Source organism: Drosophila arizonae, chromosome 3 (genome assembly GCF_054131065.1).
Source record: "Drosophila arizonae isolate 15081-1271.41 chromosome 3, UAZ_ARI_1.0, whole genome shotgun sequence".
NCBI lineage: Eukaryota > Metazoa > Arthropoda > Insecta > Diptera > Drosophilidae > Drosophila > Drosophila arizonae.
Window position 1 is genome coordinate 10,222,580 of NC_142923.1, and position 26,992 is coordinate 10,249,571.

Below are 26,992 nucleotides of genomic sequence, written 5' to 3' on the forward strand. Positions count from 1 at the left end.
GGTTGAGTAGGGCTCTTCCTGTACCTAGTTGGGGCTTGAGTTATGAGCGAGTGTGAGCAGTGGCGGGCCAGCAACGTCAGATAAATGAGATGAAACTCTGGCAGCAGCTGAGACACAGCAGTCGGCAAAGGAGGCGCAGGAGACGAAAAGGAAATGCACTACATCAAATGAGTTACTTTATTATTATTTTGGGCCACAAGCTGAGCTGCTCTGACTCAAACTAGGAGAAAATTGGGAAATATTCTGTTGGACGTGGTAAAGCCAATGGTAAATTCAGTTGTTACATACGCTACATACGTGTATATAGGTATTTGCATTTTTGTGTTCTTAAATAAAATATTTATTAAATAAAATTTCTTTATAGAAAGTGCATAAATTCCAAATTGTCTGGCATTCAATTTATAATAATAATTTAAATTCTAGAAAATGTGATTTATTATATATATATAAATGTGATTTATTAATATATAATTAGGATAACTAATGTCTGATAGGGATAGTTACTATATTCGATTATAACTGCAAGTTATTATTATTATTATTATTTTTTTTTTTTTCAATTCTAATAAGCTTGCAAACTTATTTTTCTTTGTCGACTGACAATCTCTGCTATTTATAAGTCATTGCCAAAATTGATTCCCCATTTGAACGCTCACATAACTTTCATCTATCTCACTTCCCTTAACTGCGTTGCTCGCTGTCTCGCTTCCTCTTTCGCAGGCGGCTTAACTTTTCACGTGAATAATGTCATCATAGGAAAAAGTTATTGTCTTACTCGCTGAACTCAGCTGTGCCCGAGCCCATGCCCTGCCCCGGCCTCTCCGTCCACCCCGCAACACACTCTGCTGCATGCCCTGTTTGGATGCTATTTTTGAGCGCATCATCAGCGGCGACGTCGTCGAGTTTATTATGCAACGCCAAAAATTTAGTGCCATTTGTTGTCAACACGATGAATGCAGCAACAACAGCAGCAGCAGCTCCACCAACAACTGCAACAACAACAACAGCAACAATATAAGCAGCAAAGTTTTACGACAACAATGGATGAGCTAGCCATGGAGCTGGTGGGGCTGGCGGAGATTGTCAAGCGAATTGCGCTGCATTTGCGCAGTCATTGTAATGAGTTTCGAAGCAACAACAGCAGCAGCAGAAGCAACAGCAACAGCCAAGTCGAATGTTGCAATATGTAAAATTAACAACGCAGCTGCCACTGAAGAAGCTGCAGAATTTTCAAAGTTCCCCCATTCCACCAAAGTTGCTTTTGTTGGGAACTTGCAGAAAATTTGCTCGCAGATAAAATTCTTGATTTCTATAATGAATGGGGGATAACTTGTCAAGCGTAGATTAGATGTTAAGCTGAATTGATCATAGGACTGATCATCCAATTAATAAATCGAAATGTGATTAGCTATTTCTGAATCAGGTTTGTCAAAACTTTTCTCTTTTCCATGCAAATCGATTTATTTCGATTATTGACCTGAGGCATCAATTTAATGGGTTTTGATTACCATATGAATCTGGCACATCAAAGTTCGTATTTAAGGTCTGCTATGTTATATTCAAATAAAAAACATTAATCGATGTGTCACTCTCTCCAACATTAAATTAGCTCTAACGAATGCATTCATAAGCCTCTTCTCCGAGTGCATTTTTCAAAGCTAATCACAGGGTAGCTGCGAGACATGTAATACCCAAACGCCTAGTTGATATCAATTTCAATTTGTTGCGGATAAAGTGTGGCAAATCGTGGCCTCTGTGCATGTTGCATGCCATGGCCATCCTGCGTTCCACTCTTTAGCCTCGACACTTACAGCTCCTTTCTATATATCGTACCGGTTGCAAATTTGTTGTTAATTGCAGTTCGCATGAGTGTCAAAAAACTCGTAAAAATAAAAGCTGACGTGCAACGCATGTGAATTGGAATGACAATGGCAGTTGAATGATTGATTGATGGATCGATCGCCTGATTGACGAACTGTTCGTATCACTGTACACGGACACTTATTTCGTCCAATTAGTGCCATAATAACAATCAAATTTATGCTAATCAAAGCCATAAACTGACATTAAATTTTTTTGATAATCATTCAAATCAAGCCGAAAATCCAAAATTAACAAAATTAAGAAAATAAAAGTGTTCATAATAGAAAAGTGAAATTCCGAAGAGTCTGGGCGCATGTTGCGGTTTTTGGGTTTTTGGCTTCTGAGCGCCACCGCAGCATCCACCACATCCAACATCCATCAAGCGCTGGACACGCCAAATGCGCTACAAGATCAATGCTCGAGAAAATACAACAAAATAAATAAATGAAAAAAGAGTGAAAGTCCATTATGTGTGTTTATGGTTAGGCGAGAGTCATAAAAATACCAGCGACATGTGCAACAACAGCTCGCAAAACTTTGGACACTATCCCAAAGACCACCAAGTCGCATTTTTCTCTCTATGCTGTCAAATTACTTCCAAGATTCGTGGTGTGGCAGCGGGCAATCAATTGACCACGCCCCCTCAGCCAATAAACTGACTCACATTCGTGTCTATTTTTAGTGCACATGGGCAATTGATTGATTGATTGACTGATGAGACAGCCAGTAGGCTAAACAAAAGCTCCATCTAACACCTATAGGGTATAGAGGTCTTACGAGAGGTGGAAATTGTCATATAGAATTTGTACATCTGAATAAATTAAAATTATTTTAAATCTAATATTAATTACAATGAAGTTTTCAGACCGTATATTTAGTTACTGTTTAATGGTAATTTTTTTAGACACTTCAGTTCATCTATATCTTTATGGTTTCTTTACCCTGCACTATGGTCAGAAAGTCGGATTTTTTGGCATAAAGTCCAATTTTAAAGTTAGAGCCTTGAAATTTGGTACATATTTTTGCTAAATTTTTATAGAATTTCGGATTTTGTTTTTTTTTTAATCGGCCCATGTCTTCAGCCACCTGCCCTAGCACATTAAAAAAATTAATTAAAATATTTTTAATTAATTAAAATATTTTTTTTGTTTTTTAATACATTTTTTTTTCTTCCTTGTTGTCTAAAATAATGTTATATTGCTCTTCACAGTCAGATTCGTGATATAAATCAGAATCCGAATCTGAAGTTTCCGGATCGAAATTAATAGTTTTCTGGGTCGGCGGAGATACTGCCTTTAGAAGATATATGACATCTTGTGGAAGATTTTTCTTTTTGATTTGATTTTGTCTTTTATTCAGACATATGCTTTATATAAGCGGATCTGATGAATCCATTGCACTATAAAACACATCAGCCATGGTGTTTAGTCGGCTATTTTTTCTTGCATGTGATTTTCTGTCACTTTTGTAATATTTGTTCCGAGCTTCTCAAGCATTTTCGCCTAAACATCCCACCGGAACTAAGGATGAGTTCATAATTTGCCAGCCGTGAACTAATATTTTGTGGACAGTCGGAGACATTGGGTACCAAGGATATATACTAAAGTACATTGAAAATGTGCTCTTACAAAATTCCTTAAATTTGTCAACATCTGCAGAATAGTAAGACGAAATGTTAATCAAAATCACGAAGAAATTGTGTAGAAGGGCTTGATCAAAGTTTGTTACTGATGAAAACAAACGGGTATTAGAGAAGGCTCTTCTGGCTGTGTTTCTGTCATTACAATTGCCACTACCGTTTTGCTTGGGCATGTTTATATTGAGACCCATTTGTTTCCACATCATGTCTTGAATATTCTTTTTTCGAGACATTACTTCCATTTTGTCAGCCTGCTTAATATGCCACTTTCGAATTTCGAGCCTATATGACACATTTAGGACGAATTCAACAAAACGAATCCAGGCATGCAATGGACTCGCGCCGTATTGAAGACTTTCAGGTCTTGGGCAAAGTTTCCTGAATAAAAATCTGTGGTTTCCAGAAGCTCTGTTGGTTTTACAACACATATTGGGCAGCACTGAGTGGATGTCGTTCCAGTTAAGGTTTTAAGCACCTTGCCATCAATAAGTGTCATTTGCGTAGCATATTTAATGACAACTTCTTTGTCCCCCTTTTTATATAAATAATCCTTTAAGGGGGCGATTTGAACATCCAAACTTTTTTTTTCGAGTAATATTTTATATATTTTTAAAATTATTATCCGATGCTAGGTCACATGCTAACTTTCTTTTTAGGCGCTCTCCAGCATCTGAATAGTTTAGCTTCGGTCTACCCATTGCAGATGAAGATGCCAGATCCGTCACATTTTCATCTAACGTCAAATTAATTGACTGCGAAAGCCACCTTGCGTGTCGAGCCTTAAATCTTTGCAACATTCGATTGCACTGCGGAAAATATTTTTTGACATGATTCAGAAAAATCCTGATTTTTTCAGTAAATATATCCACCTGAGCAGCACTGAGATCAGATTTGTTTACTTTTTCCAATAGCCATATGATAAGTGCACCATCATCGCGCTTGTTGTTGTCCCAAACTTCCAGCAACGTTAAGCGCCGAAACTCATATTTGGCTGCAACATGTCAATTTATTCAAAAAGGAACAAAAAGGGGCAGAGGAAACTTATTAATTCCGAATATATAAACATTAATCTTGAACATGTCGTTTTTAGTTGCGCGCTCAAGCGCGCTCAGAACAAGTAATACACCACGAAACACGGCTCTATTTGTTAAATTTCACCTGTAAAAAGACACCAACAACAATTGCACATACACAGCTAAACATTCACAATCTTGACAAACTAACACTGAACATTAATTTTAAATACCTGTGCTTTTACTTTCCATGATTACAATATTCTTTTTCTTTAAACAATCACGCTCAAAACAATGACAAAGCTTAATAAATTTTAAGGTTGCATACCAATAATTTAAGCTTGCATTGAAACCGCTGACTTTAGTTGCGCGCCAAATTTAAATGACTAATTTGAAAATTTTTTTAAAAACGTTTTTTTCTTATCTAATGTGTCTATAATCAAAAAATAAGTTAAATTTTCAGTTATGAATACATAAAAAAAAAGACTTTATGCCAAAATATCAGGCTTTTTGACCATAGTGCCCTGTATAGAAGGCTATAAATGTAATATAGTACAATATATAAAAAATAATTTGCACTTATTTGTTTCAACTGGATATGTTAATATATTAAGAACTACTTCCATGCATACCCTATAATTTTGCTGCTTTACAGGGTATAATATATATTGAACTTTCTTTTGACGCTATAACCTTAACAAGCGGCCATTGTGCGGCCTTTTCTGTGACAGCAAAGGCCACCAAAAGAGAAAAAAAAAAAAAAAAAACAAAAAAATATATAATGCGAAAACCAAAAGAAGTTTTTTATGATATATATAAATATATTTTTTTGACATTTTGACAAGACCTTCAAATGCTGAAAGCGAAAACTTTGCAATTGCTGAAGATTTGAACCATTTTTCATTTTGTTTTGTTGGTGGGTGAACACAATGAGTAAAACCCACCGCACACAGTTCACAGTTGTGGGTGTGCATTATACGATATATTTGTAACGGCAACAATTGTAAGCCTTTCGAGCTGCCCATCAAAGCCAAGCATAAATCAATCAGTCAATCAATCAAACAATTGACCAAACGCTAATTAGCATGCAATTCACAGCACAATTGAAAAGTGCGACTTTGATGTCGAGTACTTATTATGGTACATATGTACATATATATGTATATGTATATATATCATAGTTATAGGCTGTCAAGGGCTTTTTAAACGTGACGCGGCTCACAAATTGCAATATCCAATATCTTGATGACTTGCAAAGGTCGCGCATGCACGTTGGCGGAATTAACGCGCTTTTGTTATAAATAAATAAACAAGCATGTGTACGAACATATTTACATATATATGTATTTCTTTATATACATATACAGGTATATAAGCTTTGATGTTTTTGCACTTTGCTTTTCATTTAGCGAATATGCGTTAATTTTCACACACAACAAACCAGTGGAGTAAGGAGAGCAGGAACGAGTTCTGATGTCCAAACAGGAAAGAAGAAGAAAAATAATAACTGCCAGTAAAAGTCTGCCAAAATCAAAACCGGCTTCAAATACGCATGTTTCCTGTTCATATGCAACCCGTTTTGGTAATATATTAACAGAAGCTCGTTAAGTGAAACGGGTGTATTGGCTTGCTCCTTGAATTACATGTATATACGTATTGTGTGGTATACACATACGTATTTAACATAATTTATATAGGCAATCCATATCTTTCACAATTTGAGAGTTAGTCAGAGTTTCCTTATAAAAAAGCCACAATTTGGCTGGCAATCAGTTATTGAACTGTGAACGAGCATGATGCAGTCGCTTATGCTCTCACTTTGATTTGTCGCTGGGGCTATCACATAAGTCAACAACGATTTTACAGCGTCAAAAAAGAAAACGAAAAAAAAAACCTAATTAAAAACTCTTGTTTCCACACACTATCGGGTGAAAAACCGAACCAACTACATTCCAATTTGATGCGTGCTTCGTGATAAGAAACATTCTTATTTTTTTTTGTTGTTGTTGCTTTTATTGATGTGCTGCACAGATATTGATGACAAAAGTACAGAACACGCAAAACGAATATAGAGAGCCAGCATGTTACATACACTTAGACATGGATATATATATACATATATATTTTGGCCCAAAATGGGCTAAAAGAAAATGAAGTCGACTTTCAGCGTCACGTGACATATTGAATGGAATAGGCGAACAACAAAAACATATACAAAACAAATTTATTTTGGCACATAAAAAATGCCAATCTATGCAAATAAGTGGCACACATCCATATTCCTTCGTCTTGGGCGTCGCTGGAGTTAACCAGAGCCCAGACCCAGACCCAGTGCCTATCCTAATATACTTCTTCAATATTCCATGCACTACGCACTCTCACTTTTACTCTCAACAGGCCCATCACGATTTATGTGCCTTTTATATTGGCAGCATTTAAACAATGAACTGCCATCAGCTTTTCCCTATATATCTGTCAGGAAATACATACACACAGAAACAAATATATGTAATACATATATACTTTTTGGCATGCCAACTGCTGTTTATTTATGTATAATAAATTTCATCAAATTGTGGATAGTGTGTATTTGATTTGCTGCAAGCGAACAGAGAATTCATTTCAATTTCCAATATTTTAAATTCTGCATAAATTCATTATATACTTTTTATCTATGCACAGAAAATAAATATAAAATTCAAATGCAATTGAAATATTTTTAATTTAGCTCACACTCAATTTGATTTATTAACAATTACAAATATGTATTTAAGCGTTATTTAATTAACATTTTTGATAAATGATTTTTTTTTATTAATGAATAAAAAATGATATAAATGTGATATAAATGCGAATATGCAAATTAACTCTAGTGTTTAAAGTATAAACATGTAAATACTTAAAAATATTATCATAAACTATATGACAGAATATATGTATATATATTATTTGTATTAAAAAGAATTTTTAATTTTGTATTCCCAAAAATTCTCAATTGAATATTTATTTGAAATAAATGTTTTTTCTTTTGTTCGTAAATATGTCTCAATTAGATTTAATTGCAAATAACATAATTCTTTTGTATTTATCATTATAATTTAATTAATTATATATCAAATACACGTCTTATCTCTGTAATTTAATTAAGTACGCATTTTTATCATGCCCAAAATCTGTGCAATATGATTGCTACAGCGGAACCCTGGCCTAATGATAGACCCGTTCGGCAATGTGGCTCGAACGCGCCTTTTTAGCTGGAAATCGAAATCGTGCCAACGAGCAATCACTTTAATTAAAGTTGCTCTTAGAGTTACATAGCTGGCATTAGATCGCTGTGACTGGGACAACGCCTAAGCTCAGTAACAACAGCAACAACAACAACCGTAATAAACAGCAGAGAAAAAATCACCCAAATTAAGCCAACGACTTTCGCCTGGGCAACCGCAGAAATTGTTCAAGCAATTTGTATAAACTAAAATAAAAAATTAAAAAAAATAAAAATAATAAAAGACAAAAATTTCAAGAAAAAACTGAATATTGGCAATAAATCTGTAAAGAAATGGAAACTGGTTGGGATAGAAAGCACACGCAGACTCGACTCGGAAGCCAAGCAAAAATTTGTTTGACCACAAGATAAAAAATAAATAAATAAAAATAAAAAAAAAGCTGTAGAAGAAGAAGAAAACCGACTCCCAAACAGGTTAATCTTAATGTGCTGTAAAGCCCATAAACAAACATCGATCTGATTGGAATGTGCGTCGCTCGTATCACGTTTTTCGTTGTTGTTGTCCGATCAACTATTGCGTGAATGGAGACAACTTCCGACAGTGCCTGACATGCAAATCAGTTGACCATATAATCCTTTGGCTGAAAAGTGGCATTTAACAATGTTGTTATCAAAATTACTAAAACAAACAAGTCTTGTTAATCGTTTTAAATAAGCAAAAAAAAAAAAAAAAATAAATAAATAAGCCCAAACTTTCACACCAGACAAAACTCTAAAGTCTAGACAAATTGAACTCTCACTTACTCCCACGGCAACAGCTCAGCAACAAAGCTGCCCACTGAGAATTCATGCCCATGACATGACCATAAGACATACATATACATATATATATATCTGTATATGTATGCGTAAGTTAATGAATGCGTAAGGCAAAATAAACAAATTTGATGTAATGAGCGTCGGTCAGTTTGTTTATGTCTGACAATTGCAGCTAGACACTAATTCGGTTTGCATGCCCTGTAACGATTGAGGGCAAGCAAAAGGTAGTTATGTTAAAGGTGTGCCGCGAGAAAAGGTTACAGATCTTGATCAGAATGTGTGTTTTATCACACATTTGAAATGTTTATTACAGAGGCAGTAAAGCTTAAAGCAAATCTCGAAGTGCCTATAGGTAAAATATTAATATTGAATTACTCCCTTAAAATCACACAATTTATGTGATTGACTACAGGGTGTTTGTGCGTCGTGCATATTCACTGCACGCTCATCTACTGTTTATCATTTGCTCAGTTTTCACTTTCACAAGCAGACAGGCGAAAATCAGTGGCCGACTTGGCAACTGCATTAGACTTGTATTCTGATTGCTGGGGCCTGCTTTCATTTTCATTGGAAAAAAAGAAAAAAAAAAAAAAAAAAAAAAAAAAACAACTAAAGTGGAGACACCAAATGTGGCAACTGCCATTGCAACTGTTACAGACGCGTGGCCCGAGCTAGTTGTTTAACCCAATTTTGATATCATATGCGGCTCGTGGGCTACGCAACTTTATGGCAAAAAATTGTTGCCAATATAACGCAGTTTTTCTGCTTACGAACTTATGAATCTCACCTGTCCGTGGGCAGCCAGCGGCAACAGCAGAATTATGAAAGGAATGCAGGCCTCAGTTCAGCTGAACTGGTTACAAATTTGCAGCACAATCAACAAACCGCAAAGCTTGCTTACATACAACATATTTTTAAATTTCAATTTACTCTCAATAGTAAGAATCTTTTATTAGTTCACACATAGGGCACACAGCTTGGTTTAACATGTAAATATAAAGCCTTTCACTAATACACCCACAGTTACTAATGCCAGCTTACAAATACTTTAATGAGCCCATGTTTTATTTGAAATGCGAAAAATTTAAAGTGTTTCAGCTAAAACAATTTCAAATAGTTGCAGCCCAGAGCAGATGGCACTTAATATAATTTCGCTAAGCCGCAAAAAGCAAAATAAAAAAATAATAATAATACAAATGCAAATATTTAAAAACCTTAACAAATTAATGTGTTGCAGCATGCAAACAAAGTTTTTATTTGCTCATTAATTAATGGCTTTCAATTGAAATATGCACATGGAACAAATAACACAATTTGTGCATATTTTATATATAAATCTGCCTATACCCAATATAATTAATTTGCGCCACTTTCAAAATGCCAAAGAACTCAGAACACAAAGGCAGCCCATTCATTGCCCCGAACGCGGAGCGGCCGTTTGGGACCACCCAAAATCGTAGCACAATAAATCAAAAATGAAATCTTTAATTAATCTTGCATTAAACACACAAATATACAAAAGTGGAACATAAAAATTTAATAAATTACATCGAGCTTAAATTAAACACAGAAAGCAGCGAGCTGAAAAACCTTATAAATGATTTTTTATGTGGCTAACACATAAAAAATGAATTACGTTTTGTTTGATGATGTCAGTGAAAAACAATTTTTTTTTCTCATTTTATTTAGTATGTGAACATAGTTAAAAATACATCAGCTAAAAGAAGTAAAAAAGATCAGGAACAACAAAGTATAAACAATAAAACATTTAGTTATAAAACATGCATTCATAAAGATTGCAGCCGCAGCATCAGTATAAGCATTACACATACTTATTTTAAGTACTTTTATCATAATGTGGATCTAATATACCCTGACTAGACTCTATTGCGCGTTTGTCAGGATATATTAAGTAAATAGACTCTAATACAGTATAAAAACTTGATTTGTTAAAATCAAGTCTGTTTATCAATCTATCTTTCTGTTCGGGACATACCTTATTCGGCTTATATCATATATGATATAGTAATTTAATATCCTATGTACAACATTTGTATTATCGATGAGCCAAGATCATATAAAGATAGAACAACTTAACAATATATTTTTACATAATTATATCTTCAATATAATTCTTACATTGCAATTATTTTACGATAATATCCCGAGATCTTATGAAACAATTGATTAGAGATAAGCGTTTTAGTGCAAGGGCATTCAATATTCGGTATGTCTTAAGAGTGCTTTTCATTATTATTATTTAAAACTTTTTTATTTTTTGGTTCCCACCAACTGCCCAGGGTCACATGTGTGTGATTGAGAGTCGAGCTAGTCGCACAGTTCGTAAGAATCTCACAGACCCGGTCTCGGAGTCTCAGTCTCTGCCTCTACCCTTTCTACCCATACGTTCGTCCGCGCCCTGTCTCAGTCCTCATCGTTCAATTTCAATTCAATGTGACGTTAAAAGCTTCATTTACAGTTATTTGCAAATGATTATAGTCTGTCTATATACAAGTGCATTCATGTTATGCATGCACTCATATGCAAGCACTTGTGAATACTCATTTAGTATTTATTTTTTATTTTATTTTCATAGAGATGTTCTCGCTCGTTATGCAATGGAGGTAGTCAACAGTACTTATCTTTAATCTCTTACGTCAGACATAACCCTTAGGATGACACGTCAATATGATTGTACATGTTTTTTTTTTTTTATATACATATATGCATACACGATTTTTCGTAATGGGAACTGCATGTGAAATGGGCTGGTTGTCAGGCAAAAATTGCATGTTAACTTTGTGCCATAGAGCTGTGTGAAATCTTTATTATAAGCTGACTGTAAAGCTGATGACCTCTCCATTGTGTGTTTACAAACTTTTTGTGAGTTTTGGCATTCTTGTTTGCTAAGTCGGAAGTAATTTCTGAATTTCATTCAAGTCAAACTTAGCTCAGTAAAAATATTTATTTGGAATTTAATATATTGAAGTTTAGAACGATCTTTATTTTCAGATAAATTCTTATCAACTTCGAAAAGATCTCAAGTTTTTTAAGGTATGCATATAAATTTCTGTAGAGCTCAAAATAATTTCATTATTATAAAAAACTGTTGAGCTATTCAAATAATAAATCAAGAGCCCGAAATGTTGTTGCTGCTGCTTCTGATGCTATTTCTTTTTGCTTCATTTTTTTGGCATTCAGAATGCAATTTAAAGATTCTCAGAATTTTGAGAAAGCGAGAAGGCACTCCGGCAGGTAGAATAAAAACTTTCAGGCAAAACCTAAACAACAACAGCAGCAGCAATAAGAAAGTTGAGAGCACGAAAATCATAATAAATTATGTCAGAAAGTTTAACTACAATTAGAAGCCACACAAACTGAGGAGCGGTTGGGGCAGACAGGGCAGGAGAGCAGAAGGCAGAGGGTAGAGGGCCAAGAAGTGTACACCAGTCAAGATTTTAACGAGAGTTTCAACGTCGTGAAGACTAATTATTATTAGAGCCCGTGAAATGGAAGTTCACAAACTTGCTGATCGCATGATACGTGTATAATTTAATGGATAAGACGGGACTGTCGGACTGTCACATAAAATGACGACAGTTACTGCGTCACGTAAACTGTGCACCACTTAATTAAATAGCCGAACATGGATTTGGGTTAAATGGGAACGGTTAAATTAAGATTTGTGTTGAACTTACATTTCCGCAAGCGCACAAAGTTCGCCGACAAAGTTCAGCAGTTGTCAAAAACTGAAAAAAGAGAGAAGAGAAAAAAATACGTACATATATTAGCATAAATTGAATGCATACTATAATCTAAATCACATTGCTAAAACTGACTTAAATTGAAGCGACATTTGCCGGCGACATATCTAAGAAAATTGCGCATTGTGCAAACAAACGGAAGCGACTGCACAGCTCTAGAGACTCACACATGGTAGTATATTTACTACATGTATACACAATTTATAATGTTCATATATACGTACAAATTAGTCGGGGCTTTTGTTATCTTTTTTCCCATTTTCTGTATGAAGCCGCCAATTGAGACGGAACTCAAGTTCAAGGTGAGTTGGTGGAAAAACGTAGAATCCATTAAAATTGATTTAAAACAACGCTGAGAGCTACGTAACCAGTTAGTTGAGCTGTTTAGGTTGTTAGTATATCATTTGGTCAGTCAAGCTATCAATCAGACTGCCAGTCGGTCAGTTTCAGTAGTTTATCATGCTGACAGGAATACGCAGTACGTAAGGGATGCAATCAGACTGTAATCGCCTTAAAAAAAAAGGTTCAGTCAGTCATTGACTCTCTCCATCCGTCAATCATACACACTCAAAGTCAATCAATTAGTTATCATTTCATCAGTCAATCATTTATTGAATCAGCTAGTCAATTCAATGCATTGAATCAATTTGTGAATCCTACAATCTATCAGCTAGTCAGTCAGCTTGTTAGTTAGAGTCACTTTCAATTATTTAATCCGCCAATCAGTCAGTTGTTTATGCCAATCCCCTCATTACAGTCACTCACACAATTAATCACTCAGTTATCAGTCAGTCAACCAAGCATTCAATCAGTCAACCAATCAGTTATTCAATGGCCCAGAAAATCAATCCCATAAGGTTATTCAGCCATCCAATCAGTCAACCACTCAGTCAGTTACTCCGTCAATCAGTTGCTCAGTTAGCCTCTTGGCCCTTCATTAATCTCTCAATTAAATGCAAATTTTAAATTATTTAAGAACACACAGCAAATTGAATTGTGTGCGCCTTGGAGCGAGACCTACCGCAGTTGTAGTCGAGATTCGAGTGAACTTTCTTTACCCCAGTCTCCGACCCCCCTTACCAGGCCCGAAGTCCACCGCTCAGTTGTCCCGTTACCCCTGTGCAATCTGCACTCTGCCGCGGCTGATATTAAATTTCCAACTCATTAAAATTTTGCGCACTGTGTGCGAAACGCCAGGCAGCGGCAAAGTAGCTGTAGAATGAGAAATAATTGTATGAGTGGAGTACCCTATGGAAGTCTTGTCACTCCGTTGAGCGACTGCACAGAGTGTTTGCATTTGCGCTTTTTGCCGGGCGAGTGATGATGCCACCAGCTTGTCATTCATAAATGAAGTGCATACAAAAAAGAAGCCCAGAGAACTTGAAGTGCCACACAGACGAAGTTGGAATACCCTAAGCTGGTAATATGGGATAAATTCCAATTTAATGGTAAAGCTGTTATGTATTACATTTCGATTCATAGAAGCTATATGCAGCTTCTTCATATCGTTCAAGTTCAATGAAACCTTTGACTTAATTTGCTTAATGAATAACATGAAATTCTGTAATTTCGAAAACAATTGCTAGCAACCGGAAGTGCCAAGCAGCCGGAAGATAAAAAAATATATACAATTGATAATGCATATTTGAGTGTATGAAAAGCCGTCTATCAATCTAATCGTTGCACAAGTTGACGTCACTCGGCCATATCATGTAGGCACTATTTATACAGTATGTAGTATACTATATATTATGTCCGCAATCAAATTGGAAAGTAATACACAAAATTGGAAGATTGCGTCAGTCAATCGACAACCCACACAAAGTCAGTCAAATGAAAAGAAATAACAACAATAAAAAAATGCGCAAAAATCAAAAAACGAAACAAAGCAAATAAAAAATTGTGCTAAATTAAGCGGTGAGTTTCTTGCTCTCTCTCTCCCACTCGCATATGTTTCGCGTTCTCGCTCTCGCTCTCAGCTTGTTGCTTGTCAGAGCCACAATTAGAGAAGTGTTTACAAAAGGTCAGCGGCAAAAGCACTCGAGACAAAAGCTCGAAAGAAAAAAACCTAAAATAAAATGAAATACAACTAATAACAAAACGAAGCAATAATACCAAATTAGAAGCTTGTGGCAAAACGTTTTGACTACCCTATAAGACAGGTTTTGTTAGGGATGCAACGCCATTGCAGAAGTAAGTACGGAAAGTAAATTTTTTTAAGAAAAAACTATACAAATGATTATTTATTTTTTGTATAATGTATTAATGTATATTACTGTTTTTATTTGAAACAAACCGGTATAGCTTCAGACTATTAAAGATTAAATTTTTATCAAAAATTTTGAAGAGATTAAGAAAAACTCTTCTCCAATTCCTTCGATCCTATTTACTAGGTCCACTCTAATAGCCATTTTACTGAAATATTTTTACAGGGCATCATTGAGCTGATCAGGTGTAAACAAAACACCGCTGTCTTAGCTGTTTTCTTGTTATGCTTTTGGCAACTTGGACAACAGACAAGCCCTTATTTGATGGGAAACAACTGGTGGAAAAAGAGTCGAGCCCGCTGACGACGAGGCGTTTAGCACCGCTCTAAATGCTGGATTAGCTCGATGTTTGGGGCGTGGCCAGACGAAGACAAAGACGACGACGACGACGACGTTGAGTTAGTCGTCCTGGGGGAAGCGGGCAATTAATTTTTTAATGGCTTAGACCAAATGACTGACTTCGGGGCTATTAGAAAAGTTCGCTTTTATGGCGCAAAAAAAAAACTGCTTCAAAATTGTCAATTAGCAAAGTGCTGAGGCAGGGCGAAGCGTGCAAAAAAGCGGGTGTAAGCGGCTGCAACATACTTTATTGAAAACAAACTAAGATCGTATTCATTTTACATGAAGATAAATATATACAAATGAGCCTTAAGTGTGGGCATGTCTTCTGAGATCTCGGCAGCCGAGAGCCCAAACTTGAGTAGCTATCAATTCGATGCCAATATACTCTTAATCACCTCCCACACAGAGCATTAGAATAGCATTAGATAAAGGCAAAACCTGTTAAGAATAGCCAATTGGAGGATTTGCAACTCTCTTGATATGCCCCAATGGCAACAGTTGCTTATTTGACCATCTAATTGAGTACAACTCACATTTTTATGATGTTTAATCTAATTTTTTACGAGCTGGATACATTTGATGGCGGGTGCGGAGCGGCGGCTGCCATTTGCCTAACGAGCGGACAGCTCGAAGCTCGTTACAACATATTTTGTGCCTGGCTGTTGGGCATTTATTTATTTATTTAAAGCCTGGGCCCTCGGTCGGGCAGCAGCAATTTGTTTTGATTCAATGAAATATCAAAAACGTGACCCAAGTGCATTTCCCTGAAAAAAACCAAATAACCCCAACCAAAACAAATGAAGCCGGGCAATATTTTAGCGAGCTCCTGTTCTGTGTGTGTGGGTGGAGGGGGGCAAGGTTTGAAAACTTGAGTATGGTAAGATCTTGGAGTCTCTGGGCAATCACCACTTAAATGTATGCAAATTGCATTTAGCCAAATTGAGCGTTAATGCTAACTCAAGCACGTGCGAATGATTGACTCAAGGCTGGCTGAATCAGTCAGCGTATCTGATAGACACATAGATAGCAAGTTATCTGCAAAGCCCAACTGATTGATGGGCATTCAGTGATAACAAATCGTGATTAGAAGCAGCTGCTGCAGCCACTGACTCAACTGATAATCATCCATATGCGGAAGTGCTCTCATTCACCTCCCCAGCCTCCAAGGGAGAGAGGGGGAGAGAGAGGCTGCTGAAGTGGCCGCCAGCTACTTTACTTCCATTTTAATCGTGTTCAAGTGCCCAGTTAATCCTGGCACTTCCGTTGGAAGGACAAATGCTGCATTAGGCCGCGCGCCTGAATACTTTATGATATGCATTTCACTTCCGTGTGAATGTCCTACAAGTGTAGTCTGCAACGAGGGCCACTCAAAGAGTTACAGAGAGTTACTTGCAGCTTTTTCATGTGAGTTGTTCCACACATTATATTAATTGCTGCTGAAATCTGTTGAAACTATATCAAAATGCGTAAAATATCTAATATCTTCTAATATAACTATTATATTATTATTATTGAAACAGAACAAAGAATGAATACTCATCAAAGTTTCTCGACTTGCCACTTAGTTTCGTTCGATTGACTAACTAATTTGGCTAATTAAGTTATTCTAATGCCATTATCTAACACACTGTAGAACTCAGCTATAATTTATGCACAATATGACCAAAATATCTGCCATTAACTGTTCGTTCACAATTATATGGAAGATTATGGCATTTGTGTTGTATGTTTGATCCGGCGCAACGGCCATTCTTCATAACTCCAACAGCCTCCCACATGGCAGTTAACGTGGTCGTTTGACTTCGCCCATTACATGCACTTCGGAATGGCTTTGCCAACACCATATATACTCCATAGACGACCCAAACTGTCTCGATTTTTATGCGCTAGCCATAAAACACAGTCTCAACTCTTTATTTTTTTTACCCGCAATGTTAAAAGAGAGTAAAAAAATTATCTTTACCGCAATTGGCAGATGCTCGGCAGTTGGGGGTTTTTTGTTGGGATTTTGGTTTTGGAGTCTGGGTCTGGGCCCGGGCCACTTGGTCGCGACCACAGAAGTGACTTAACTGGCTGTAAGCCGGCTCATATGCGCGACTTGAATGTATCACAGTTCCGGCGTCCGTCTGCGCCTTCGCCCTCGCCTCGACTGCAACTCTATTTCATTTCAAACTCCACTACACATGCCATGTCTGGATGACACTTGACTGAATATTTATGGCCACAAATGGAGCGAAAATAAAATCGCCAAGTCACGGGCGGACGCGTATGCGAATGCGACCAAATAACAGCAACGGCAACAGTAACAACAACAACAACAACTGCGAGCGGATCCACATGGCGATGGCCATGTCGATGGATGCCTTTGTCTGGACTTGTGGCCACATGGAAGACATGCCCTTTTTGGGCGTGCTGTAACTGTGCCCCAGCTGTGGCTCGGCGGCCGCGTTTGTGGCACACAAAGACCAAAGAGCCTCACACAATACCGTTAGCCTGACCGGGCCCAGAAAAAAAAATATCAAGAGAAAAAACCTGATCACTGTCTCAATGGTCTGAGGTCTGAGCTTTGGTTTTAGTTTGTAGTTTAATACCCTGTACGCTGTGCAGAAAGGGGTATAGTACAGGTGTGTGTACAGCTCAAACATGATTTCCTGTTAGCATTGAAAAATTAAGTAAATTCTTTTACATAACTCAAATCATATTTTAAATAAAATTGGTCAAAAGTAAACTAAAGGCATAACGAGAGTATCTCAGTAGTCAGCACGTTCTCGACGTGTTGTTTGCCTGACTCTTTCTTGATCTTTATCCATATCTGTGCACTTGGCTCTCTGTGGGCCCATGAAAATATTAACAAATATTTGCGCTTATTTATGCGGCTTTTGTTTTATCAGTTTGTTTATACAATGATTATGCTGAGAGTCGGGCAAAACAGACCTCGGATTGCCCTCCAGCTTTAAGTCTGGCTAGTCGGTGCATGGTACGCCGCTCTGCCAGCACCGTACCAGACGGGCAAATATGTAATGAAGCATAAGCAATTATGATAATGTCGTTTGTGTTTACGTTCCGAATTTGTGTTCTTTTTTTTCGCTCCTTATGTGTGTTGTTGTTGTTGTTAAAGCTTATCAGCGTCAACAGAGTCGAGTGAACAGAGCGCAGCCTCCAAATTGTTGACTAAAGTGAAAAGTCTGTTTCCTACTAGTCGACTTACACTGAGTCGAAGTTATTATGCTCTAGTTTATGGTTGGTATAAGGGGTATAACTAACTAACAATAATTGTGTGATCCAATGGTATGAATAATTTACTGATTACTGCAAAGGTATATATATTTCCTACTTTATAATTATATATAAAATACAATATATAATTAAAGATATTTATGAATTCGCTGTTTTCATTCATTTATTAAGAAATATTTTTTTTTTAATATATAGAGTATATGTAGAATTATAACACTAAGCTTATATACTTAAGTAAATAATATAAAGCTCATATAATAGACAGCCACATTAGGCCGTTCGTTCGAGCCTTACATCATCAATTGAGCTTGTTGCTTACAGCTAGTTCAGCTTAATCAGCTAACTGCCTGAAAAGCAATTCAACAAAAAATTTATACGATGTTGATTTTAATAACCTTTTGAACCGCAGCTCAATCAGTTCGATTGCACAGCCCGTTCCACAGTTCGCACTCGGTAAGACAGAAATTGCAAATTTTTCCATTTATTTCATTTTTTGGCTCAACTTTAGCCGAATGTCACGTAAAACACGCGCCGCACAGCAAATAACTGTAACAAAAATTTATTTCTGTATACTCTTTTCGAGGGGTACTTCAGTTATTGTCATACAATTTTCATACTAGAGACCAAGTTTTATTTACTATAGCTAACGTGGTAATAATTTAAGAATTTTCTATATACAGACCACATTAGATCAGATCTTTTTTTACCCGCAGCATACTGTCAGTTGATAAAGGGTGTTAAGATTTCTGCATGGCAACGATATCCGTTTCTCTGTTTTTCTTCTGGCTTATTTTTAGCTTTGGCAAAATCGTATCAGGCCACGCCTCCAACAGGTAGCTGCAATTTGCAATTTAGAGTTTTTCAACAAGTTCTGTGGCTTTTCAGTTGGGCGGGCAGCCAAAATATTGACGCCCATTGGCAATTTATGCAAATCAAAACTGAAAAACCGAGAAACTCAACCTCCAGCAACCTCAACCGCCAGGTTGGGGCCTCTATTTGCCATTTGGCTTTGGCTTTGGCTTTGACTTCGGTATTGGCCTGGCACCCAATGGCACACAATTTGGGCACCACTTGGCACCACTTGAATTAAGCCATCGGCCTCGGGGCTCGAAGTAAATTAAAATTGACAAAAAGTAACGCAGTGAAATGCGTAGCAGCTCTTTCTCCAAGCTGCTCAAGCGTAATTTTGCCTCGAGCCTCTGTCACTCTCTTCAAACTATCTCTGGCAATGGACCCCATAGATGATACTTGAAAACTCGTTGAGTCAAGCGTTCATCTAAAGTTCAACAACTTATGCAAATCTGCATGTGTGTGTGTGTGTGTGTGTGTGAGTGAGCTTCAATCAATGCTGTGCTTACAAACCACACTCACACCCTTGCATATCAACACTCAGATGTGCAGGAATGTATTGTTGGCTTCATAAACTATGCATATCTTTCATATTTCTATACCCTCAACGAATGGGGTATACTAAACTTTGCATATATCTGTGAGTATGTATATCAACCCGATAAAATTTCTTCAAACTAAGCACTATTTGCCTTCATATCATATCATATACCTGTCATATATCATTATAAAGGGTATTTCATGGTCGGCAGCTCGAAGTTCTCTGCTTTTTCTTAGTATAAACCGCAATTGTATTTTATTATTTTCTTCTTCTTTTTTGTCAAAAGCTATCTTGGATCTGGGCATGAGTACACATACTTAATCTTTATGCTGTGCTTGTTGTTCTGTTGATGATTAATGTAGATGTGTGTATATATGTATGTGAGTGGATGTGTGTGTCCAGTGCATTTTGAAGCGATTAGTCATGAGTTGTTATTGCTGTTGTTGTAGCTGCTGTCGTTGGCGTCGCTCTTCAAAATTGTCGGACAAACGTTTCAATGCTGAATGCCCGAATAAGCGGCTTAGGCACTAGCAAAAGCGCAAAGGTTAACTCAACTGAAGTGGAAAAGCCAACAGAAGGATCACAAACAAACAAACAAGAAAAACGAATGGAAAATACAAATTTTCTCTATGGATAACAGAGGGAATCGTTATCAATTGTCACATGGAGACAGATTGATTGAGTGCGAATAGAAATGGTGACACAATGCAAATGCACTTGAAGGATTGGAGGACCTCATGTGTTTTTTTGTTTACAATTGTGGATAGATTATCTGAATGGAAATGAACAGTTTTTTATTGACTTGACAAGATAAACATTTGACATTGTCTTTGTAGGAAGTCTCAATCTAACAGAATGACAACAAATCGATTTTAATTGTTGAACAACTAATAGAATTTACTAGCGTTTGAAACATTTTTCTCGAAAGTCTCGAAGTTACCTCATCACTTCAAGTTTATCATTTGGAAAAGAAATTTTTCTCTTTGCCCTGTTGTTTTCATTAGCATAACACAACAATCAAGAAAACAAAATTAACAAAAAAAAGTTTTGTTTTATTTAACTTATGTATATTCACTATCGCAGTTCTTCAAGCTAATCCACTAGAGCTGTACCCAGTCTAGTACGGAAATTCTTAAATTTAGAAAACAATGGCAGTATCAGTTCACAATTGATAAAGCCAACTCGAATAATGAATGGCGGGTTAACCCGTTGAAGTCTATCACAATTACCCGTCTAACGAGCTCATTAAAAAGACCACTTGTTCAAATACAGTAAATCTAAGAAAACTATCTGTAATCGCATAACAGATATTAATAAATCAATAGAGAATTTACGAATTGAAAAATTAAGAAAGTTGTATAGCTGCGACTGGAAATTAAATTATGAAAGCAAATAAATGATAAGGAATTAGATTATATAATATCAAATAAAAATGTATATAGCAATAAACTTTAAGTTTATATTTAAAAACTCTAAATAAAGACTTTCTGAAAGTACTTTGATTTTCGATAGACTTAGACTCATACATAGAACATCATTAGTACAGGGTATTTATAAATAAGGCACTGTAAAGAATGGTCATCTTGTTCCATTAGTACATATTTTAATTATACAAATCCAAATGTACTTTTACATAATTTCGCATTCGTAGGGTATTTCTGTAGTCTAACACTTTTACGCTCCCCCTGTCGTAACTTTGTTCATTGGAAATCTGGCTTAATTTGAAACTTTTTGCAAGTGTTTCCAGTGCTGTTTATAAACAATTATAAAGCGCTTAACTCGACTCAACACCACAAGCACCACCAACTGGCAGAAGTGCTGATCCGAGCTATTTACGTCTGAACTTGACCTTTTTATGGGCATGGCTGGAAATTCCGACTCGGAATGCACTTAACCGCTGCAGTGGCCAGGCAGTAGCTGCTTATAGCATCAGCATCATGGTCGTAATTCATCAATGGCTACGCCCCAGCGTTTGACGTTAAGTAGCTGAGTCTAAGCCGCTTAAAATAGAGGAGGAAAGACAGAGAGAGAGAACAGACTGATGAACGAACGGACAGTAGAGAAGCATTAGCAGTGACCGCAGTGAAGAATCGACTGATTCACATTTGCAATACGGTCTCGTGCATTGGCTGACCCAATTTGCTAGCTGCACGTTTTGCTACACAAACACACACTCAAGAGTAGCCATATGAGTGTGCCTATGTGTTTGTGTGTGTAGTGAATGTTGTGCAATGCACAAGTGAGAGAGTGCCTTGGCCTGCTGTGCCTGGCCCGGAGTGTGCCATGTTCTTTGCTGCTAATTGGATTAATAATGACAGAGACAATGGAGCAGCAGCAAAACTGCATGAGAAATATCGTAGGATTATGCAAGTCAATCGACGTACAACTAAAATGTGTCGGCAGCCCGCCATATGAAGCACATAGCGAGCTGTCAAAATATAAGCCAGTAAAGAAAGAAAAGTTAAGTCCATAAGTTGGGCAATGATTGCCTTAAATGTAAATTGGAGCATTAGCGAGTAACAAGTCTAGTATAACATTTTGTTTCTGTGTTTTTTTTTGTTTTTGTTTTTTTTGTTTTTTTTTTTTATGGTAATCAAAAATGATTTCGTAATAAACGAATACGTGAACTAGTTCATTTAGTGAAGTGGAAATATTTTATTATGTTTTTTAAATGTATTTTCTTTTTTAAAAAAAGGGCTTATTTTAAATTATTTTAAATTTAATTTATATGTTCATATTATATTTGATATTACGACAGAGTCAGAGTCAGAAGAGAACTAGTTCATTAGGTTCAAATCCGAATACAGTTATAATTTTATTCATATATAATAAAACATATGAACAAACACATTTAATTATATAGTGAGAAATGAACTTGTTCGTTGAACTAGTCCATAATATCTTCTTATATTTTGTCTACATATTGCATAGAGCAAAGATTTATAAAATTGCAGTGAGCTAGTTCTTATGAACTACTTCCTATATTGAAGAAACTTTTGCCTGAGACATGACATACATTTTCAAAAAACCAGTTCACCTGAAATCAGTATATCTTCATCGCAAATCCGATCATGATTCATTCCAGTCCAATCTTCATGATAGCCACATATTTGTCAAAGGTCTAGACCAATCGCCTCGTACCGAACCGTTTAATCTAAGCCCTAAGCTCTTGCCTCTTAATAGGACCCACTTCCAGCACATTTTTTCAATTACCAAATAACTGACCTCATAAATTATTACGCTTCTTATATCATTCCACTATAATAGGTGGTAAAGCAGAGAGCCGGTAAAGTGCTTTATCAGCAATGGAACAGTTAAAGAGTCAACAAAGAAATATTTTATACCAATGAATGGAACGGAACGCTATATCAGTGTGAGTGTTTGTGTGTGTATGTCTGAGTGTGTGTTTATCTTAGATACGCTATCTAAACACTGTCCCCAATATTGTTATGAGCAATAGCAGTTCTCTAAAAACCAATCGAGATAAAGGAAAAAAAAATAATGGAATTTTGTTAATGATATTTCCGAGTTCGGACTTCGATTAATTCCTGACAATAGATGAGGTCATACAATCGTAAGGAGATAGCGATGAATTTGAATTTAAATTTATATACTTCGATAATGCGATTTCTATTTATATGTATGCATAAGATATATTTAAATAAACAAAAAAAAATTTATTATGATTAATTCTAAGCAATTTGTTGCGACAGGTGAGTGTGGGGCTATGGCTGAGGTTCGACTCGGTTACGGGTTCGAGTTCGTATTTTTCGCTTTTATTTATGTCTGTTCTACATGAGTCAGTTTTTTGTTGTTATTGTGATTGTTGTTTTTCTTTTGTAGATTTTGACACTTTGTCTTCTGCTTTATAGTTTGGCCCTCTGCCCGAGTTTTATCATCGAGCGGTAAAAAGCTTACGGTTCTTATATTAGTTGTTGCTCTTGCTGTTGTTGTTATTGTTGCTTTGATTTTGCAGCTGTGAGTTAAAAGTTCTTAATGGCAGCTGTCCTCATAAATTTAATTAAAAATCGTTTAAAATCCTTTTTCTCCAAAAATTGCTTAGACGAAACTTTGACTGCGCAGAGGTGACTTAGTGTCAACACGTGCCCAATTGTTCTCGTGGCTGTTTGTCTGTCTGTGTATTCAGTCGGGTGTGTGCCAAAGTTTTTGGGGCAACAACAATAAAAAGTTTTGCTGCAAAGCAACGGCAAGTGCAAGCCAAGTATCTGCAAGATAAAAACTGCTGTAGATAGATAGATACAAGTGAAACTTTTATGCAGATGTTTTTTATCATGTTTCGCTGGTCTTGTTATTGTCGTTGTTGTTGTTGCCCTGTTGCCCTGTTGTTCGCGTGACAAACAAATAGAGACAAATTCATAATTGGCCACGCACCAACCCCCCATTGAGCTACATGTCTGCAGGTAGAACGAGACGGGGGCTGTTTGTTTCCAGGGTGCGTCTCCATGGCGTATGATGAATATAACGCACGTGCATGTCACACGTTTGCCACGGGCGCTTGTTATTACTATTGTCATTGTTGTTGTCGTTGCTGTTGTCGTCGTTGTTGATATGTTGCCGCTGTTATTGAGCTTCTTGCCTGGCCTTACCCTTCAGCTGGCTTTTGCATCCCAGTCTGGGTCTTATTGGGTCTATTCTACATACTAGCTTAAAACAAAGAAATATCGTTCACTAATCTAAAAATTTGTATTATATTTTTTATATATTTATATATTTATTATTTTTGTAAAATATTTACAATTGCTTTCATTTTTCTATTTTAGAGTTATAGTATTTTTTTTATTTTTTATTTTAATTTACATTTTAAGTTACATTAAGTTTGCATATTTTCTGTTAGTGTATTTAGGTATTCTTTTCGATTATTTCAGTTTATATTTGACATTTTCTTTGCCGTACTTTAATCAATTTTATAAGCTCTGTTTTCAACATTGTCGACGCACACCAAAATACTCATACGCAGCGTTGACCCACATTTTTTATTTCGTTTTTTTTTTTTTTTTTTTTTTGTCAGCCATATCTAAAAACACCCTTGAAACAGACAATCCCATTCAATCCAAATAATGTCAGAAGAAGGCACAAGTGGCAAAAAATAGAAAGAGAAAGATATAGAGTGAGTGAGAAACAGATAGATAAAGAGAAAGAGAGATAGGTGGGTAGAGTTGAGTATTTGGCTTACGAGAAGGCGCTGAGAAAGAGGGTTGCAATTTCTATATTCGGGGCGCGGTTTTCGTCGTTCTAGCCATTGTTATGCAGCTGCATCAAGCTAAATTGGGTCAGGCCGGCACGTGCCTAACGCCAGATGAGCTGCATCAGAATGCAGTTTCCATATTTAAATAATATTATGCAAGGCCATTTGCAAGCAGTTAGTTCCATATTTTCATTTAAGCTGCGCCTCCGGCCATGCCAAGGCTCATTAAGAGATAAAATGCGCCATATCCTGCGGCCCACTTCAGCTAATTATGCAACTGCAGTGCCTTCAACTCACAGCTGAAGCAGCCGCCGGCGACACTCAGACTTTTCATTCCTCATTTGACGCAAAACAACAAAAAGTAGCTGAAAGTGGCCCTAAAAAGGCGAATTGTCCGCGATTGCTGCCATTGTCCAACTTTCGCACTCAGCTCTGTTGACCAAAGTGACAAAGTGCTTTGTTTTGGTGTTGGCTTACGCTTGAAAGAGAATTTCCCGCCTCTCTGCAGAGCGGCAAAAAAACTTTGTGAAAACTTTCAGTCAGCAATGGGCTCTACCTGCTACTTGTAAATTGAGAGTGCAGCTTAAAGATGAGTTCTGAAAGAAATAGAATTATTTTTTCAGAAAGTCTTAAGGGCCAAAAATCAAGCTACATTATTTAAAGTAGAGTTATAAAAATCAATCTCCGCTTACAAGCACTCCTCAACCAAGTCTACGATTTTCCATATTCCCACAGACAATTCCTGTCAACGACAACAAAAACGAACTCATCAGTGGATGAACCACAGCGAAGCGGAAAATATAAGATGTATCATTTATCAAAATTAACATTGGGTAAAGGCAGTGGAAAAGCGAAGCCCCAATGAAATGTTATGCATATGACAAGAGCTGCCAATGAAGCTATCAAGGCACAGTCGAAGACCCAACAACAACAGCAAAAACAACAACATTAATAATATTTTTGTTGGGTGTTCGTTGTCAATGAGATTGATTGTTGCGCAAGCTAAAGTTAAAGGAAATAAATAAATACTTTATCGGCCAAGTGGCGCCTCCGTCTCAGGTGTTGACCAAACAAATGTCCATTAATGATGTGGCACTCTTGAGCCATTTGCTAAGCCAGAGTGACAGCTCAGTTGATGTGAAGCTATTTATATAGAGATGTTAATATAGGAAGCAGACTCCCAACTTTGTGAGGCATTTACATTGTTCATGATCTTCACACCAAATGGAGGGTAATTTGCAGATTTATCTAAAGTGCTGGACAGATTTAAATTTAAGCATTATCATACTCTGTTTGCACGGTGTGAATGGGGCATATTGGGTTCGAGCGCCCTTAAGATACAGAGAGCTTTAGTCAGCGAGGTTACTTAATCTAGGGCAAAAGCCGGCATTTTATTCTGCTGTGGATCCTACAATTGTCAACAATAGCGACACTTGAGCAAATACGAAATTTATTTTAAACATATTTATACAGTTTGTGGCGCAACACTTGCTGAACAATTATTTGCATTTCATTTAGCGACAACTTGTGCAGTAAATAACTAAAAGGAAAAAGTTAAAATAAAATCGAATACAGCCTAAGCTCACTGCACACTCGTTCCGCTTGAGAATATATTTAAAAACAATAAATAAATTAAAAAAAAAATAAAAATAAATGAAATAAAAACGAAATGCTCTACAGCCTTCAGTATTGATATTTTCAATTGCAAACAAGCGATTATTTGTAATTTGTCATCGAGAGACCGCGCTGAAATCCGAGACTCAGAGTCGGCAACTGAAACTGATTTTGCTTATTATTTTTATGGCATATCATATAGCTGGCAAACTTTCAAGGAACTCAATCAAAGCTCATGAACAACAGCTGAGGCAGCAGTTGGACATGAAAATGAAAAATAAATAAAAACAGGAAAAAACAACGATAATAGCCTCTATTCGGATACCCTTACATAAATAAATAAGGTACTCTTAGCATATAAATACACATTTTCAGTTCGATCGAGGTATTATTGAAAGTAGTAATACTTATATTTAGTATATAATATACATATAATAATTTATTAAATTTAAAATATTATATTATATTTTACATATAGTATATTTATAAGACTTTACACTGTTTTTTTGAGTTTACTTTCTTGTTTCTCGTGGCAATTTATATACACATAATTTAATATACCAATATGAAGTTCTTTTAACTTCATTTTAATACACTTTATTTATACTCTAT

The 26,992-nt window shown here is 36.3% G+C and overlaps 1 protein-coding gene across 1 annotated transcript in view; it reads right to left on the reverse strand.

The window, feature by feature from the left end:
* The window catches only part of MESR3 (misexpression suppressor of ras 3), a 53,007-nt gene that overhangs the window by 22,293 nt on the left and 3,722 nt on the right, over positions 1-26,992 (reverse strand). The window contains exon 2 of the mRNA XM_018003067.2: positions 12,259-12,309. The gene's annotated coding sequence lies outside the window, so the exon portion shown is untranslated. The remainder of the gene's footprint in view (positions 1-12,258; positions 12,310-26,992) is intronic.